General features: G+C 41.1%; 1 protein-coding gene across 1 annotated transcript in view; it reads right to left on the reverse strand.

Annotated features, from left to right (window-relative positions):
- The window catches only part of alg2 (ALG2 alpha-1,3/1,6-mannosyltransferase), a 78089-nt gene that overhangs the window by 42134 nt on the left and 23302 nt on the right, over positions 1-12653 (reverse strand). Inside the window, exon 2 of the mRNA XM_030394531.1 lies at positions 2206-2339. The gene's annotated coding sequence lies outside the window, so the exon portion shown is untranslated. The remainder of the gene's footprint in view (positions 1-2205; positions 2340-12653) is intronic.

Consider the following 12653-nt stretch of genomic DNA (forward strand, 5'->3'; position numbering starts at 1 on the left):
CTCACACGCGCACACACACACACACACACACACACACACACACACATGCATACACACTCCTGCATTGTACATCGCTGAACCTCCCCAGGGCTATGTGCTATCCCCCCACGTCCCCTCAAGCTGAAAACCTCAGTTTCTCTCCTCCCTTCGCTTTCCGTGTCAGACAGGCCATCCACTCACTCTGGACAACTGCTAGCATATGCTTCTCAGCTGGGAAACACAGAAAGCTGTCCGGGACTGGATGAGACACTCCATAACACACAGACACTCAATAAGACACATTTCTAATTTTTCATGTTTTTTTTTTTTTTTTACCTCAGACAAACTATATTTTAAATTAGGCTCCAAAAGGATCCATTTTTTTTTTAAAAGCCGTTGTGGTTATAACTCATTTTCACTCACATTTTGCCCAAACAAAAGTTGTTGTTTTGCCTTTTGCACATCAGAGTTTACAGTAAACAACGTCCGCTTGTGACCAACCCACCTCTGAGAATCAAAGAAGAATGTAGAGAGGGGCTGATTATGCACCCTTTAAGAAACTGATTTTTTATTTTTTATTTTTTTTTAAACAAATGATTAAACAATGCAAATGGTATTTCTATGACCAGATTGTCACAGACAGTTTAGTATAGTTTTATTTAAAAAAATGAAAGCGGTTCAGTTCTTATTTATTTCAATGAAAAATAATGGACAAATGTGCAGAATAGGCAAAAACACAATTGCAAATTTGCTTATTGCGGTTTGGATTTTTCTACTTACTGGCACGCCAGGAGGAAAAACTAAAGACGGACTGCTTTCCAGGAAACAAAAATAATACGGTTTGACATTGAGTTAAAGAAAAATGTTTTTGTGTAACTGAAACATTCGTGAAGTCATTTTGGAGACAAAGACAAGACAAAGAGAGACGAGGTTAAACAGGGAAACAGACGGAGAAACAAAAAACAGGGAAACAGACACAAAAGCAAAAAAGAGCAGAGTGTGGAGACAGAGGCCTGACAGACAGACGGAGACAGACGGAGACAGGAAAGTGTAGAAACAGAGACAGACACACAAACAGAAAACAGGGAAAGAGACAGGTAGAAACACAGTCAGGTGTAGAGACGGGTCGGTGGAGCGTGCAGACAGAGAGGCTCACTGTGAGTGGACAGCAGGGCTTTACTCTCTGAGTGCTTCAGCGAGGCTCTCTGCGCTGAGAGTCATTATCGCTCTATGACACAGATGAATGGTACATTAGCATAAGGGAGGGCCTGACATGACACACGACAGACACGGCTAACTCTCTTTAGCTCCTGTTGCCTTTTGATGAGCTGTCCTCCATCAAAACACAACCGCGGAGCATAATTCCCGCCTGTTTGCTGTTTGTCCGTTTATGTGGCGTGCACATGCAGGTCCGCGACTTCAACAGTTCGGCACATGAAATGAGGCCATGATACGCTGTCACCCTCCCAGTACGCAGGGTGTGTTTGTGTGTGTGTGTACAGAAGAGAATAAAAGAGAATATAACAGCTCTGCAGAGCCTCACTACACTGTGAGTGTGAGGTAAGAGCCTTTGTATGGACTTGTGGCCTTGTTTGGAGTGTGCCGCATTCTGCCGCGTTGTTTAATGGAGAGGCTCTTCGCAAACACACGCACGCACGCACTCACAACAAATTGTATCAATGGTTTTCTAGCACATGGAAAAAGAGGGCATGTTTACTGGCTGAAAGCAGCATCCCAAGGTCTCCCATCCGCCGATTGTTCTGCATTCTTGTTAATAATTTCCAGAGTGTGTCTGTGTGTGACTATTCCTGGCATGTGATTAGGAGTTTTGTGTAGACAGAGCCGAGTGCGTAGGGGAAAGTCTCTTTACCCTGGCTGAGCTCTGGGTTTCCGGTTAACTCTCCGCAACTCTGCTGACTGAGTGGAAGTCACTCCTTGGCTTCTTCCTCATCTTTGTTGACTCATCGGACAGGCAGCGAGTATGTCCATAAAAATAGAAAGGGGATCCTTTCTGCGTATGAGGTGTCCTCTTGATGTGGTGGCACAGTGCCACTTAAGCACCTTAGAGCAGGGAAACACTGGGCTTGCCCGGACCATCCATCCAGTAATAACTGGATCAGTGTGTGTCCGAGGAGGCCCAGGCCAGGTTGCTACTAACTAATTTCCTAATTGGATTAGTGAGTGTGGCTATGTGTGTGTGTGTATGTGCGGGCTTCCCCGGCTTACCATGTCCCCGGTGTGTATAGTAAAGCTGCTGGAGTAAGACGTGCGTGTGACGTCACTCTCTAAGGCCCGATGACCCGATGACGGGCTCTTTCCACCAAACAGGAGATTCCATCAGCAACACAGGCATGACGTCACTGAGCAAGAGAAGAAAGACACCGAGAAGAAGACAATAATTAACCTGACGGGATCCAACCGAGCAAGCTGTTAATGAGTCGCTAACTGATTGCATAACTCAGTCACTTTCTTGGTACCACAAAGGACAAAATACTCGGACAAGATTTCACTATTTATGAACCGTATTGTATTATCCTTGGCATTATTCTTTGAGTGGATCAGAGATCAACACTGATATAATTTAGTCAGCCATGGCACAGCCTGGCAAAAGACACAGAATTTTACATCTGATGAAATGTTCTATCCCCAAACAAGCGTAAAAAAAAAAATGTTTTTGAGATATTTTAAGATTTGTTCAACTTTTCGGCATAACCGCTTTTTATTCAAAACAGGTGGACTGAAGACTGCAGAAGATTCTTCACCACAAAAGAACATTTAATCCATCAATAAATGTCAGATGACACCACCATATGAATCATCTGACAAGCAAAATCACCCAAAATATGCAAACACAAAGACTCCTCTCGTGTGACTGGCAGCGAGTGGCATCGGTATCGATAATGATCTAAAGGAGACAGCGTGTTCTTAAACTGAACAAGGCCAGCCCTTGAGTTATCTCTCTTGATTATCAAAAACTCAACACTAATGCACAAGTAGACACCGGGCACAGTCTTGACGTGCATGATGCATCGCAGTTTTATGTTAAGGAGCCCTCTGTGGGTCCGTCCTCAAGTTCTCCACAATGCACAATCCAACAACAACACGATGAAGTGGTTAACATTTCAGTTTTTTTCAATGTTTTACTTCTGTCCACAATAACGCTCCATCTCAAAAAGCCCCCCTTCTGTCACCTGACCAACGCAACAAAGTCTGAATCGAGTTTGTTCCTGTGTTTGCATGTGTGGGCGAGTGAGTGGGGCCAAGGATGCTGAATGCGCCGATCCATAAGCCCCATCGACAGAAAAACTACTGTTCCTCAACCGGAAAGAGCACTGGAGGAGAAACACTCAAACTGGATGTCCTCATAGCAGTTCAAACCCACACACATACACACACACACACACACATACACACAAACCCACACAGCAGGCAGGCAAAGATGTCAATACTGAATTTTGGCAAAAGAAACATCGGACAGTGTAGTGAGTGGGTGACAGAGCAAGAAAACTAGTTTGGAAAAAAGACCTTCAACGCACATTGTCTTCATGATATTTTTTGTTATTGTCAAACACAATGACGTGTGTTTAATCTTAAAAGGCTTTGTCAAGAAGCTGCCTGGTTGCTTCTTGTTGCTGATGCTACATTACAACTTGCCGTTTTAGCTTTAATGTGTAAAAATACTCACAAAACAACCTCACTGAGCTTATGGACAAGAGTTTTAAACAAAGACTTCTCGCAGGTGAGGCACGGGGTGAAATGTGTGAAAGGGTCCATTCTCAGTTTACAAAAAAACATATTTCTGCTTCGTTTTTGCAGTTTCTGGCCATGCAGATTTGCTCAGAATATAAGATATCCACATCTTCAATGCAGCAGTGCAGAAGATCTCTACACTCACCACAGTTTCTAGGTGGGCACCCCAAGAGCAGGGTCACCAATTCAGTATGTGACTGACATCATGATGTCACAGTGAAGTTGACCCTTGACTTTTAGGAAATAAAATGCCATCACTTCAACTTTCTATTCTGTTCTGTCAGATATTTATGTGAAATGTTGTCCTATTCAGCGATGAATTCTTGGGTTACTGCCAAACATGTGTTATGTGAGTTCACAGTGACCTTTGACCCCCACATTCTAATCAGTTTGTCCTTGAGTCCGATTGGAGATCTGTGCCAATTTTGAAAATAATGCCTCGAGGCGTTCGTGAGATATTCTGAGAATGGGATGGACAGATGGACAGACAACACGAAAACATAATGCCTCAACTATACCACAAACTTGCAGTTTGAGTTGTCTTGTCAACAGCTGCAGCGGTGTCTTTTAAAGAGACAAATATGCAGCAAGCCTCAGTGGTGGCGCCTTATTCAGTCTATACATCCAAGAATGGACTTTACATTGGAAAGGAGGCATTCAAAACAAGTGGTCTAGTCTCTTACAAAAGGTTTGCTTCAGGCTTTAAACATTTTTTTATGCAATAGTAATAATTGATCTTTTCAGCAGTTGGAGGTGTTATGTCAAAAATGTCTCGCATCATCCACGAGATATCTACATTTAAGATTTCTGTCTCCAACCCATCACAAAGGAGATGAATGGACTTTTGTCTGCAAGGTTACATGACACAAAAAAATAGTTTCCTGATATTAATTTTAACCACATGCCCATCACGCTGGATAATCCACTGATAACGCTGATAGCAGTTTTCATAGGAACAGAAGTAGCTTCCAAAAAATCAATTTCACCCGCCTCCATTGTATTGGAGTGAAGCCAGGACGCACAGAGGCAGATTCGGTATGTTAAGAACTGGCAAACAACACTGAAACTATGTCTACAACCCCTTTCTCACTTAACGAAAAACCCAAGAATACACACTAGCATCTGGCTTTTGTATTCAGTCGGAAGGGGTTCAATCTGCATCATTACCAGGTCAAAAGACTCAGTGGTATTGATCAGGTCAAGGTCCGATCAGCAGTGATGAAAATACGAGACCCATTTGGACACGCTAATTTACGGCCCTTTTCACGCGCACTGCTATGACGCACACTGATGTTAGAGGAAAAGTTCACCCAAAAATGAAAATTCAGTCATTATATACTCACCCTCATGCTAATGGAAAGTCAGGTGAAATTTTGTAGTTCACAAAACATTTCTGGAGCTTCACAGCAAAACAGTGTTATAACATTCTCCTAAACAACTGAAGTAGATGGGGCCTGAAACAAAAAATAAAATGGCTTTATACAGCTCAAGTCTCCAAAAGTCTGGAGATCCTAAATCGATTTGAATAAACTTTAACATCCTTTAAAAACCTAAAGCCGAAATCTTCAACGTCACAGCTAAGCTTAAAGCATTAGCATGTACCCCATGTGAAGTCGGTGCATGAGCTCAACCATCTGTCAAGGGTGTAAATAGCTTTTTTTAATCAATTTGGTTTCTCTGGGCTTCCAGAGACTTGGTGTAAGTTGCCATTTTATGTTTTTTTTTCCAATTGGATTCACATTTCCAAACAAGTCCCCATCTGCTTCAGTTGGTTAGGAGAATGCTGCAACACTGTTTTGCTGTGAAGCTCCAAAAATGTCTTGTAAACTACGAAACTTCACCCAACTTTTCCAACTTTTTTTTTACGTGAACTTACCCTTTAAGTATGTGTGCGCATAACTAGATATCCATCCACCTCTTCAAGCTGTACTCGAACATCATTCAAGCACCACTGAGTTTTAAAGACAGACTGAAAATTAAAGACAGAAAAAAGCAACCACCATGACGTTGTCGCTGGCCTCCATGCCTCCCTGTTTTCTGGCGTGTTTGTCATGTTGAACGTGACACAGCAGAATAAAAACAGAGAGGCAAACTCAGCTACTGGCAATGGGAAAGGAGTCAATTGTATATTTGGAGAGGATTTTGAAAACTTGCGCGTACGTGCTGATTTTGATGTGAAAATGGTATAAATGCGCTAATCAGGACACAAACACACACAGTAAACACAAAAGAATGCACAAACAGATACATTGTGTCTGAATTAGACAAGTTAGCAGTTTACAGTAGAGAATATTATTACATGAGAGCTTTATTGTGCGCGCTTGCATGTGCGTGCTCGCCTGTGTTTGTGTTTTCAAACGCTGTATGTGGCTTGTTACTGCAGATTTTTTATGGCATGCTAATTAAACATTCAGTTCTTCATCTGAACCGTCCCAGAAGCAACACAACAGGGAATTTAAACATGAGGCCGTGACTCTCTGCATGCTGCGTTTCATCAAAATCACATAAGAAAAAGGATGAAGTGAAAGTCACTGTGACCCCCGTGGCCCCCTGACACAACCTCTATCGTCTTAAACACCCAACCCAACAATCCCCACTCATTCACACATCAATCAAACACCTCCTCCCACACATACCGCTACCACACACACACACACACACACTCACACACAAACTCACGGCCAATGTGCGTCTTTACGGCACACAGGGGTCATTAGGCACAGGACTGCACATGTCCTGTGATCATCCCAAAAAGAATACAACCGCAGGCTTTGCATGTACGCGTTATCCAAACCGTGGTGGATTCATTTAGAGTATGTGAGCGTAAATGCCCCCCAGCCACTGTCTCAGTGCTTACATATGAGTGTTTGCATAAGCTGTGTGTGCAATTTACTTTGTCAAGGCTTGAGGAGGCTGTAGTGACAGCAAGTACAAAACCACTTCAGTAGGCAGGGGAGGGGGCTAACATGAAATCTCACTGTCGATATTTTACCAAGTACTTACTACCAATTGTTGGTAGTTTGTAATTGTCGATCGTTATGAATATGAACAGATCTTAACGTGGCGATTTTTTTTTTTTTTTTTACCTGGGAATTGCTCTCTCAAATCAGTGTGAAAATCTGATATAAAAAATATAGTTTAAAGGACAAACCTCACCTGTATTTTCGGTTTTTCAAAAGCTTCTGGGCCCAAGATGACCATGTTTACTGTATCAATGTGTTATTGCTGCAGGTTCAGGACATAACACATTTTAAGTTGGGAACATAAAATGTATACTTTGTTGTTTTTTAAATGTACTCATTTATGTATTTATGTATTATTATTACTTGTAGTAGTAGTAGTTGTAGTATTAGTAGTAGTAGTAGTATTGTACACATTGTATTTATGAATTACCATTTCATTAGTAAGTCTCTAAACAAAAGACTTCAAATGATTGTCAACCGAAGTGACAATAAACAACTTCAATCTTGACTTTGGATGGAAATCAGTTTAAAGCAATCTCAAAGTAAATAAATCTAAGATAAAAAGAAATTAACAACTTTTTTGCTTTAACTTATAATTCTGATGTAAATACTGCACAGTGTAATGATGAAAAATGACACCATCTATATTTAGATTTGTTCCCTATAAGCCTCACTTTCACTAATCAACTTGGACCGCATTTTTCCTGGAAAAACAAAGGTCAAATTATGGCACAAAGAAAGCGCAACTAAACAGGAAGAGGCACTGTTTTCCCCGGTCACAATCCCTGGCTAACAGTGGAACAACTGGAGTAACTGTGGAAAAAGAACTCCAATGATATGAGGGTATGAACTGAGGTTAGCCAGGAATGAACAGACGGGCATTCACTTGCTGTGGTGGTGTGTCAAAGTCTGTTACCCTGTTGATACGTTTCCTCTTAACACTGGAAATTAAGACGTTCAAAACCGGCACTCCTCCTACGAGATCAGTAAGTAACAAACTCTGTCAACTTATTAATACAACCCCATGTTCCACTAGGTCTTCATTGCACCGCAGTCAGGATTTCTATGGTCAAACTGGGATTCTTACAGTTGTTTTTTGCTTTAGAGGCTAACCAGGCCGTTAGCGGTAGCAATGTTGCTAACGCTGTTGTTGCAACAGTGGTGCCACCAGTAATATTATTGTGAAACACTGGGAAGAGGGAATTTGTTGTCCTTTTTCCACTTTAAATGTGAAAAGGGGAAAGTATATTTGTTAAAGTGGTCAGTCAGTGCTTCAGTTCTTGTTTCTTGCATGATGTAAAATTGTTTAAGAAAGTTGTAAAAAGACTTGATAGCTGTAAGGCTTCTGCAGACTAACTTTGAAATATATTCTTTTCTCTTTATTGTGGGCTGTATGACATCATTTGGAAAAAGATTCTGTTTCTCTCTCACTTGGAAACAGGATGCTGTTATCAATTATCTCCGTAAAAGGAACGCTGAGACCCCTCAACACTCTGGCCCACATGCATATACGCACACACACACACACACACACACATAAGTACTCCCACAAAAAAAAACACACATTCGCAAGTACCTCGAAGACGCACAGCCTTTTGCCATTGAGAGGCGAGCCTTAGCCAATCAGAGGAAGCAGGGCGAGAGAGGAGGAAGTTAGTGTGGTCACACTGTATGTGTTCATCATCGCGCTGACAGAAATAGCTCTCTCAGAGAGTAAACAACACATCCCATTCATAAAAAAAAAAGAAAAAAGAAAAACAGCCAGCAAACGCCTACTCCCCTACAGTGCAACGAGGGAGAGATAAAGACAGGGAGACAGATACTGTACGGAGACAAGACAGACGGAAATATAGACACTGACAAAAAGAAAGTGACAAAAGAGTAGCGTGAGGCGCGGAGCCGCAGTTAGAGTGAGAAATAAAGCCTGATGATGACATCACATCCTCGTCACTGCTAGTTCCACTTCTTTGGTTTGGAAAACACCAGAAACCTACGTCACGTAGTGAGACACCACTTTCCAACTGTCTTTCTCAGTAAGTCACACCAGAAAATGACACACACTCACACACACGTAGACACTGTCACACACGCCCAAAAATGTATATACATACAGTACGTGCTATCACAGATATAGTAGCCCTCTGTTGCACAGGCCTTTGTGCATCCAAGCGTGTTGACTGGAGTCACCAGCTGCTTCCCAGCCCACACGTTGTGCCATTACACCAAACCACTTTCCACTCACACACACGGGCAGACGCACCATCAAACGCACACACAGCCTGGTTTCCACGCAATGGCAGATAAGGAAATTGTTAAGCGTTGTTAAGTTACACGCACCTATACGTAAGTGTGTGTGTGTGTGTGTGTGTGTGTGTGCGTGTGTGTTTGCATGTATGGTGTGTCAGAAAGAGGAAGTGATGCGAGGTGGAAGCTATATTTATAGATAAAGAGCGGAAGTGTCCATCTCACTATCCAGGATTAGCACATACACAAATACAGACATGCGAAAACAGTCACACACACACACACAGATATGCAAAATACAGACATGCACGAACACACATAGACACAAGAGCAACCAGTGAAAGTGCACACTTCCTTGCCACAAACACTGACACAGTCTTCCAGTGGTGGATCTGATGCAATGTGTTGTATTTTTAAGTCACACACACACACACACACACACACACACACACACCACGGAGAAACCCAGTCATCATTTGCAGGTGATGTTCTTCCACCAATGTGTAGACCTGCAGCCACAAACTTAGAGATAAAATAACTAAGTAGATTTTGTCAAATACAGTGCTGTAAAAGTCATACTTCATTGTATGTGGAAATATGATTAGGCTAAAAGTAGGTGGCTTTTTAAAAGTAAAAGCCAACTATATTAATATTACGTGAATAAAAGTCTTATGAAAGTATCTGATATTAACTGTACTTCACTAAAAGTAAGTATTAAAATTACCAGTAAAAGTAAATGATATGTTGTTTACATGCCTGTATATAGAGGGGTAAATACTATGGGTCGACCGATTATCACCTCTGTATTCATAATTTTTCTGATTAGCGAACTTTTAAAATTTAATTGCAGATAAAATAAACTGATTTTAAAAAAATCCTACTTTGCCTCTGATTCAGCATGTAAGCTGTAAAGTAACTAATAACTAAAGTTATCAAACAAATTTAGTGATGTAAAAAGTAAAATATTTGTCTCCAAATTGTAGTGGAGTGGAAGTGTAATATATAACAGGAAGTGGAAATACTCAAATAAAGTACAAGTACCTCACAAATCCTACAAAGGCAGTACATGAGTAAATGTACCGAGTTACATTCCATTAGTGCTCAAGTACTTTTACTTTACTCCACTCCATCTCAGGAAGGAATAAGGTACTTTTCACTCCACTACATTTGTCTGGCAGCTATAGTTACTAGTTACATTTGAGACTACAATTTTTCATACCCTCAGTGTCATATGAAAACAATGCATCTCAAAAATGTGATCTATATGAATGTATTTGTTTTTGATGAACTGAAGGATTAAGTCTCCCTTGCTCCGACTTCTTAGGCTAAATAAATTATTTAAAAATCTGGCTGGGAAATGCATGGTCAAAAAGTTAAAACAGGTTTTTCTGACCTCATGATGATCTTAAAGAATATGATGCATAGCTGTAGATTAAAACAGCCAACAGTATACAAAGCAGTTAAAATGAGCACAACCTTGAACATGTCCGGCTGTAAAATCCAAAATGATGGCAGGGGTAATTTTGTATAGAATGCTTTAAGTGTAGTTTGCTGATAATACTTATACATACTTGTATCCCTGACTTCAGAAAATGATCTTTATACTTCATCCACCACTGCTCATATGATACAGTAACTTTCATATGTACCGAGACGCAGACACACCAACACACTGTTTCAAATCCGTATCACTAACCAGCCAATCAGCAACTTTCTAATCCTACTGTCTAGTCTGAAATAACCCACATGACTACCAAGGTGATAATAAAGCTGTGTCATTGCAATACTGATGTCATATGATTGGCACCAAGGAGAGAGTAGGTGTTTTCACTTCCATTTACATCACATGGTAACAGGATGAAACCAGCATGTGAGAGTCGCGTGGGCGTTGTTGTCACTACCTTGATCACTGGACCACAAACCCGCTCGCTTTGTGACCAAAGGATTCAGAGGAAAACATGGCAGATTGTCTGGGCCATCACAGTCGTTCAGTTTAAACCTCAATCCCCACAGGACTGTGTGAGTATCGAGAGAATTGGCCTCATTTGCATGCAACATGAGGTGGTGTTACCCAGTCTGTGCTGTGTTTTCGTTTTTCACTGAAACTTGAAATGCAGGCCCAATAAATGCTGATATCAGAAGAAACAACAGAGGTACACTTTCTGCTTCAAGAACAGAACAAATGTAGTGCTCAATAATCACAAATCATTACCAGCATTTAAGGATCACATCATCTACAAATGAAATAATATTCACACTGATGAAAAAAACATTATCTAATGCATTTCCTAAGTTTTCTATTTGTGTCCATTCTTTTTTAATGAAGTCATATTATGCTCATTTTCATGTTCATGATTTTATTTTGAGTTACTGCTAGAATATGTTTACATGCTTTAGTGCACTTTTCTCTGTCATCCAGTGCCGTGGCTCTGTGCTCCCCTCTCCTGTCCTGTCTCTTTAAGGCCCCTGTCCTGAATAATCAGTCTGCTGTGATTGGTCAGCTCACACGCGCCTGAGCTAGCACAGATAACAGAGCAGCTGTGCTAAATCAATTTGCACGTGCCAAACTAGTCACTAGGCATAATTTACGCACATGTGGGACATGATGATGTCACAAATTATCTGCATTAAAGCCCCCCTCCAGTCAGTGTTTTTTCTCATCCAATGGTAAACGTTCCTCCACAAACAGAGGATAAGTCGTGATTACTCATACGTAGTTATTACCATCGCAACCAGACTGCAATTCTGGCAAGTTCAACATCCTTAGCATGGATTATTAGCATGGACAAGCAGCAGGACAAACAGAGGTTCTTCTTGTGTATTGAGGAGCTGCAGAGTTTATTCATGGTCAAACTGTAACCTGTACTGGACATTTACTGACACTAGACAACTTCTCTGGTTAACTTTCCCTTCTGCTTTGGTTTCTAACAGCAGTCTGCTCTAAACACAGCCACATGAGCTGTCTCTCCCTCTCTTCCATGACACTTTGAGCATAAACTCAAGATATTTGTCAAAAATATCTGCCATACACTGAGGATCATCAACATTGCCAGGAAAGGCAAAATATGAAATATCCCAAATACACTAGAGGGGGACTTTAAGGTTGAGACTACTGACGAGGCGTTTCAGGAGCAGTGTTCTCTGTGGGAGAGAGGAGCGACCTTTGACCTTTTTAACTTTAGAGGTCTATACCTATATAACTAACCTATATACATGTACATTGCTAAAAAGTCTACTTCAAATATAATACACATATTAGGGCAGAACATGCACATAATGCTATAAATACTCCATGTATGGCATTCAGGGAAGATTTAGGTCACAAGTAACGTATGAAAATCAGAACCAGAGGAATCAGGAAACAATAAGAAAACATGTAAAACATGATGTCACTGTGATACTGTAGTTCCTTGCATTGTTTATTGTTGGCATCTCATGTCAGAAGCTGGAGTTCCCCACGAGCGCGTGATTGCATCAACAAACAAGGACCCAGGTTGGTACGCGAGGATGTCCCAACGCTGACACGACAATACGGACGACTCAGCTATCTGAGCTACTTATAAAGTCTCTACAAGGTGAATTCCGTAGTGCGCTGATGTAATGAGTTGAAACCCATGGCTGCTTGAAAGGTGTGAGATGAATACAAAGCCACCAAGTTAAAGATGCAACCCGTTGATTTTATATGTCATAGTCAATTTATACAAAACGGGAAGTGCC

Source organism: Sparus aurata, chromosome 17, assembly GCF_900880675.1.
Source record: "Sparus aurata chromosome 17, fSpaAur1.1, whole genome shotgun sequence".
Taxonomy (NCBI): Eukaryota; Metazoa; Chordata; class Actinopteri; order Spariformes; family Sparidae; genus Sparus; species Sparus aurata.